The sequence below is a fragment of the Mustela nivalis genome (genome assembly GCF_964662115.1).
Source record: "Mustela nivalis genome assembly, chromosome: 13".
NCBI classification, from domain to species: domain Eukaryota; kingdom Metazoa; phylum Chordata; class Mammalia; order Carnivora; family Mustelidae; genus Mustela; species Mustela nivalis.
Genome location: NC_139032.1, coordinates 53,608,890 through 53,616,668, shown reverse-complemented (window position 1 = coordinate 53,616,668; position 7,779 = coordinate 53,608,890). Strand labels below are relative to the sequence as shown.

At 39.0% G+C, this 7,779-nt stretch overlaps 1 pseudogene across 1 annotated transcript; it reads right to left on the bottom strand.

Annotated features, from left to right (window-relative positions):
- Positions 1 to 4,112: 4,112 nt before the first annotated feature.
- LOC309846352 (AN1-type zinc finger protein 6 pseudogene) lies at positions 4,113 to 4,881 on the bottom strand (annotated as a pseudogene). The gene has a single exon. The product of its transcript is annotated as an AN1-type zinc finger protein 6 pseudogene (transcript).
- Positions 4,882 to 7,779: the final 2,898 nt, after the last annotated feature.

Sequence of the window (7,779 nt, the reverse complement as noted above, 5' to 3'; positions counted from 1 at the left end):
TAATCATGTCTCACTTTTCTCAGCCACCTCCTTTCTTTGAAACTAGTGAGCAAAAAATAAGACCACACTTGTGCCATGAGTCTATTTTCTCCTTAAATTCTAATGGGGAAGCCATCAGCAGTATTCCTTTCAATATGATAGATGTCAACAACCAAAAAAATCCCACTGATTTTATTAGATACCCTCTAGTTTGGGCCATTAATGAAACAAATTTGATTACATGTAAGAAAAATCTCTAGTTTCCTTTTGTTTTATTATGGTCTAGCCCTTCTTATCCTGTTGTTTTTTAGAGGAATCATAATCGTAGACCAGGATGCTGTGTTCCCATAACATCAAAGCAAAAGTTTCCCTCAAGCACAGTAAGGGGAATTAAGTTACTCTAAGAATCCCCATGCTCCTGCTCCATTAGGAAGGGATTAGGTGAAACAATTTATGCAGTAGGCTTGCCTTTGCCTTTTATATTTATGTGTGCCCCTAGATAAGTCTTCCTTCAATTTCATTTTGTCTAAAACTAAAGACAGTCAGACAAGTGCTCTCTAAGATATCCTATTTCATGAAGCTTTGAAAATATTACTTAAACTGATAGAAGCCAAGTGTAAATTAGACAACTAAGCAACAGCATTGGTTTTCCTAAATATATTTTTTAATTCATTTTATTTAAGAATAACACTACTTGTTTTTCTATTTGCCCATCTTTTGGAAAATAACTCTGACAAGTAGGAGGTTGGTTTAAAAACTCAATCCTTAAAATGTATACATGAGTAAGTTTATTTCTATCATTTAGGTGTTACTTCAAATCCGCAATATATTATAAATTATGCCAAGACTTTTTAAAAGAAGGGACATGTTCGTTATTTTCTCTAACATACAATGGGTATTTATAAATAAAAATCTGTTCAGTTTACATTCGTTTTTCAGTTAGCCTATACCAGAATAATCTCGGGCAAATTGTTTAGTAAGTAATTGTAGTCTTTGCTTTCCCTTATTTTCCTTCTTTATTATATTCCACATACAAAAGTATGAAGAGATTTTTTTTAAAGACTTTATTTATTTATTTATTTGACAGAGAGAGAGAGCTAGCAGTGAGGAGCAGCAGAGGGAGAGAGAGAAGCAGGCTCCCCACGGAGCAGAGAGCCCGATGTGGGGCTTAATCCCAGGACCCTGGGATCATGACCTGAGCTGAAGGCAGAGGCTTAACCAACTGAGCCACTCAGGTGCTGCCAAAAAGTGTGAATAGATTTAAGATAGGATCTTTTTGTCTTATCCATCTCTGTATTTTTAGTGCTTATACAGTATTGTCACATTATAGGCATTCAGAATGTTTTGGTTGAACTCAGTGGAACTGAATGGGATAAAATGCAATGCACAATTGTGCCTGGGTAGGGACGAGAGATCCGGAGGTGAAAACAGAGAATTCGAGGTCAAATCACAGCTCAGTCACTCAACAACTGACACAGAGCATTGCCCTGGTCTTTAGACAAGAAGTCTAAAAGAAAAAATGTTTTTTTTTTAAATGTCCTTAGAGAGTTGTCTTGCAGAGTAAACAAAGACATACTGAACTTCCTTTCTAATGACAAAATGTGTCTCTATAATAGGAAATAGTGCCATTACTGAGCCAGAAAATTAAGGAATTTCAGGAATATGAAATGCAAATGAGATTAGATAAAAAGCAAAGCAAAAGCATCATAATCCAATACACAAAATATGTGGTGGAGCAAATATCAGCAAGAAAAAACATATCTGACACCCCCAGTTCTAAGTAAAAAATATCCGAGTCTTTTTTTTTTTTTTTAACTTAAATTCTAGTTGTCATATGCAGCTCAATATTGGTTTCAGGAATATTGTTCAGTGGTTCTTCATTTACGTAAAACACCCAGTGCTCCTCATCACAAGTGCCCTCCTTAATACCCATTATGCCTCTAGGCCATCGTCCATCCATCTCCCTCCACCAACCCTCAATTTGTTCTCTATCATTAAGTTTCCCTCTCTCTCTTCCCTGCCCCTTATATGTATATCCATTTTGTTTAAATTCCCCAAATGAGTAAAATCAAATCGTATTTGTCTTTCTCTGATTGACATATTTTACTCAGCATAATACATTCTAGCGCCATCCGTGTCATTGCAAATGGTAAGACTGCATTCTTTCTGGTGGCTGAGTGGTATCCCACTGTATGTGTAGAGCGTGTGTGTACCACACCTCCTTTTTCTAATTTATTTTTTGAAACTTAAATTCGATTAACATACAGTGTGTTATTAGTTTCAGAGAGAGTTCAGAGATTCATCAGTCTCCTATAACACTCAGTGCTCATTACATCCTGTGCCCTCCTTAATGTCCATCACCCAGTTACCCCATCTCCTCAGCCTCTCCCCTCTAACAACCCTTAGTTTGTTACCTATGACTATGAATCTTAATGTTTGTCTCCCCTTCTGATTTTTATCTTGTTTTCTTTTTCCTTCCCTTCCCGTATGATCCTCTGAAATTCCACATGTGAGTAATATATGATAACTACCTTTCTAGGACTGGCTTATTTTGCTTAACCTAATACCCTCCAGTTTCACCCATGTTCTTGCAAATGGTCAGATATCTTTTCTTTTTCTTTTCTTTTTTTTTTTTTTTTTTTGATAGCTGAGTATTATTCCATTGCTTATACAGGCACCACATCTTCATTATCTATTCATCAGTAGATGGGCATTTGGGCTCTTTCCATAGTTTCGTTATTGATAATGCTGCTATAAACATTGGAGTACATGTATCCTTCGAATTTGTGTTTTTGTACCCTCTGGGTAAATACCTAGTAGTGAAATTGCTAGATGGCAGGGCAGGTCTGTTTTTAGCTTTTTAAGGAAACGTCATACAGTTCTTCAGAGTGGTAGTACCAGTTTGCATCCCCACTAACAATACAAGGGTGTTTCCCTTTCTCTGTATCCTCACCAACAACTGCTGTCTCCTGTGTTGCTAATTGTAGCCATTCTGAGAGGTGTGGGGTGGTATCTCATCATGGTTTTGATTTGTATTTCCCTGATGATGAGTAATGATAAACATCTTTTCATGTGTCTGTTAGCCATTTGTATGTCTTTTTTGGAAAAATGTCTATTCACACCTTCTGCCCATTTCTTAACTGAATTAATTTTTATTTTGGGTGTTGAGTTTGCTAAAAATTTTTTTTATAGATTTTGGATACTAACCCTTTATCATATAGGTCATTTGCAAATATCTTCTCCCATTCCAAGGCTGCAGGAGATTTTTATCTTGATGAAGTCCTAATAGTTCATATTTGCTTTTGTTTCCCTTGAACCCAGCAATGTGTCTACTAAGAAATTGCTATGCCTGAGGTGAAAGAGGTTGCTGTCTGTGTTTTCTTCTGGAATTTTGTTGGTTTCTGGTCTCACATTTAGGTCCTTCATCCATTTTTTTTTTAACAGTTTTCCATTTTATTTAATCAAAGACTGGTGGGTAAACATAAATAAGCACAATTACTTCAAATCATTCTTCACACCGTGTACACACAGACCAGTGAGCGTAATCCGAAAGAAACCCGCAGTTGTCAATGAAATGCGCTCAAAAAAAAATTAAAACACACAAACTTAGAATCTCATCAGCACACACTCTCTTGTGACAAATGATTCAGAAATAAAGAGTGGATGCAAAGAAACTATACGCTAAATTATGTAGAACTTCTGTTAATGAACACCCAGCAGCAGCCATAAGCATGAGGACACATTCCGTGACTGGTAACTAGTCGGCCCGAGGGGCGCCGTCAGCAGGGATCGTGCTGCAGAGAAAAGCTATGGACACACACAATGGAAAATAAACTGCAAGATCAATGCATGCGTATTTAATACTGGAAAAATCACGGCCCTCCAAAATTTCTCCACGTTTGTTATAAAAGCCCTCTGCACTCAACTAAAATTAAAATGATCTTAAAAGGATAATACTTGTAAAGTTTACTTAAGTCTTTTCAGCCACAGAAACTGCAATGGAAATAAATGTTCAGAGTCATTTTCAAAACAAAAACAAAAATCTATTCTTCTGGCGACATGCATGATTAAAAGGTCTATGCAAGTACGTTGCTCTACATTCCCAAGGACTAGGAAAAAAAACCTCAAGTCAATTTTTAGTTTGCAGATGGTCAAAGGATTTTGTATTCCAGCAGGAGTTCAAATCTTCTGGATCTTTTCACCAACAACTACTGGATTTTCTTTTCTGATTTTCTCAGCAGCATCAGCTTTGTAATTGTAAGAGCAATTGTGTACATCGGAGTAAAGGTGTACACCACAGTAAACATTTCCACACCGGCATTCAAACCCAGTAAGTCCCACCTTCTTCCTGCACATGAAACAGCAATTCTTTTTTTGTTTTGGTTTTTCAAGAGACTTGCTTTGCTCTTCAGACGGCTGCTGTGCCGTATCTGATACTGAAGCTTGCAGGTCTTCTGTGTCAGGTACTGCTTTGTCCACAGATGTACTGTCCACTTGGGAAGATGCTACAAATTCTGATAAAAGTGACTGATTTGATACAGGGCTTGGCTGCACGGATGCACATGCAGAGTCCAGCGGGCACTGAACGTCGGGGCCACCACCGTCCACGCACTGGACAGAGAGAGACTCCGAAAGGCTACTGACGGAGGCTGCAGGTGGGCTTATTCTACCATTACTACTATTCTGTCTTTGAAGATGTGCTTTATAGCACACTGAACACATGCCATTTGTACGAGGGTTTCCATAAAATCCGCAGCCAGTGGAACAAAGCATAGGCACTTGGCTGTGATTAGTTTCCTGAGCCATGTTCCTCTGTTGCACACCTGGCGGCGGCCCTCACCGCCTGCCCCGCTGCCCGCCGCCGCCGGTCGAAGCCGGAGAGTGGGGACAGGTGAGGCCCCCAACCCCTGCTCGCTCCGGCCCCGCAGCCGCCGCCGGCCTCCATCTGCTGTTTATTCCTTCATCCATTTTTTTTAATTTTTTATTTTTTATAAACATATATTTTTATCCCCAGGGGTACAGGTCTGTGAATCACCAGGTTTACACACTTCACAGCACTCACCAAAGCACATACCCTCCCCAATGTCCATAATCCCACCCCCTTCTCCCAAACCCCCTCCCCCCAGCAACCCTCAGTTTGTTTTGTGAGATTAAGAGTCATTTATGGTTTGTCTCCCTCCCAATCCCATCTTGTTTCATTTATTCTTCTCCTACCCACTTAAGCCTCCATGTTGCATCACCACTTCCTCATATCAGGGAGATCATATGATAGTTGTCTTTCTCTGCTTGACTTATTTCGCTAAGCATGATACGCTCTAGTTCCATCCATGTTGTCGCAAATGGCAAGATTTCATTTCTTTTGATGGCTGCATAGTATTCCATTGTGTATATATACCACATCTTCTTGATCCATTCATCTGTTGATGGACATCTAGGTTCTTTCCATAGTTTGGCTATTGTGGACATTGCTGCTATAAACATTCGGGTGCATGTGCCGCTTTGGATCACTACATTTGTATCTTTAGGGTAAATACCCAATAGTGCAATTGCTGGGTCATAGGGCAGTTCTATTTTCAACATTCTGAGGAACCTCCATGCTTTTTTCCAGAGAAGCTGCACCAGCTTGCATTCCCACCAACAGTGTAGGAGGGTTCCCCTTTCTCCGCATCCTCGCCACCATCTGTCATTTCCTGACTTGTTGATTTTAGCCATTCTGACAGGTGTGAGGTGATATCTCATTGTGGTTTTGATTTGTATTTCCCTGATGCCGAGTGATATGGAGCACTTTTTCATGTGTCTGTTGGCCATCTGGATGTCTTCTTTGCAGAAATGTCTATTCATGTCCTCTGCCCATTTCTTGATTGGATTATTTGTTCTTTGGGTGTTGAGTTTGCTAAGTTCTTTATAGATTCTGGACACTAGTCCTTTATCTGATATGTCGTTTGCAAATATCTTCTCCCATTCTGTCAGTTGTCTTTTGATTTTGTTAACTGTTTCCTTTGCTGTGCAAAAGCTTTTGATCTTGATGAAATCCCAATAGTTCATTTTTTCCCTTGCTTCCCTTGCCTTAGGCGTTGTTCCTAGGAAGATGTTGCTGCGGCAGAGGTCGAAGAGGTTGCTGCCCGTGTTCTCCTCAAGGATTTTGATGGATTCCTTTCGCACATTGAGGTCCTTCATCCATTTTGAGTCTATTTTTGTGTGTGGTGTAAGGAAATGGTCCAATTTCATTTTTCTACATGTGGCTGTCCAATTTTCCCAGCACCATTTATTGAAGAGGCTGTCTTTTTTCCATTGGACATTCTTTCCTGCTTTGACGAAGATTAGTTGACCATAGATTTGAGGGTCTATTTCTGGGTTCTCTATTCTGATCCATTGATCTATGTGTCTGTTTTTGTGCCAGTACCATGCTGTCTTGAAGATAACAGCTTTGTAATAGAGCTGGAAGTCCGGAATTGTGATGCCACCAACGTTGGCTTTCTTTTTCAATATCCCTTTGGCTATTCGAGGTCTTTTCTGGTTCCATATAAATTTTAGAATTATTTGTTCCATTTCTTTGAAAAAGATGGATGGTACTTTGATAGGAATTGCATTAAATGTGTAGATTGCTTTAGGTAGCATAGACATTTTCACAATATTTATTCTTCCAATCCAGGAGCATGGAACATTTTTCCATTTCTTTGTGTCTTCCTCAATTTCGTTCATGAGTACTTTATAGTTTTCTGAGTATAGATTCTTTGTCTCTTTGGTTAGGTTTATTCCTAGGTATCTTATGGTTTTGGATGCAATTGTAAATGGGATTGACTCCTTAATATCTCTTTCTTCTGTCTTGCTGTTGGTGTAGAGAAATGCAACTGATTTCTGTGCATTGATTTTATATCCTAACACTTTACTGAATTCCTGTATAAGTTCTAGCAGTTTTGGAGTGGAGTCTTTCGGGGTTTTCTACATATAGTATCATATCATCTGCAAAGAGTGATAATTTGACTTCTTCTTTGCCGATTTGGATGCCTTTAATTTCCTTTTGTTGTCTGATTGCTGAGGCTAGGACCTCTAGTACTATGTTGAATAGCAGTGGTGATAATGGACATCCCTGCCGTGTTCCTGACCTTAGTGGAAAAGCTTTCAGTTTTTCTCCATTGAGAATGATATTTGCGGTGGGTTTTTCATAGATGGCTTTGATGATATTGAGGTATGTGTCCTCTATCCCTACACTTTGAAGACTTTTGATCAGGAAGGGATGCTGTACTTTGTCAAATGCTTTTTTAGCATCTATTGAGAGTATCATATGGTTCTTGTTCTTTCTTTTATTGATGTGTTGTATCACATTGACTGATTTGCGGATGTTGAAACAAACTTGCAGCCCTGGAATAAATCCCACTTGGTCGTGGTGAATAATCTTTTTAATGTGCTGTTGAATCCTATTGGCTAGTATTTTGTTGAGTATTTTCGCATCTGTGTTCATCAAGGATATCGGTCTATAGCTCTCTTTTTTGGTGGGATCCTTGTCTGGTTTTGGGATCAAGGTGATGCTGGCCTCATAAAATGAGTTTGGAAGTTTTCCTTCCATTTCTATTTTTTGGAACAGTTTCAGGAGAATAGGAATTAGTTCTTCTTTAAATGTTTGGTAGAATTCCCCCGGGAAGCCGTCTGGCCCTGGGCTTTTGTTTGTTTGGAGATTTTTAATGACTGTTTCAATCTCCTTACTGGTTATGGGTCTGTTCATGCTTTCTATTTCTTCCTGGTTCAGTTGTGGTAGTTTATATGTTTCTAGGAATGCATCCATTTATTCCAAATTGTCAA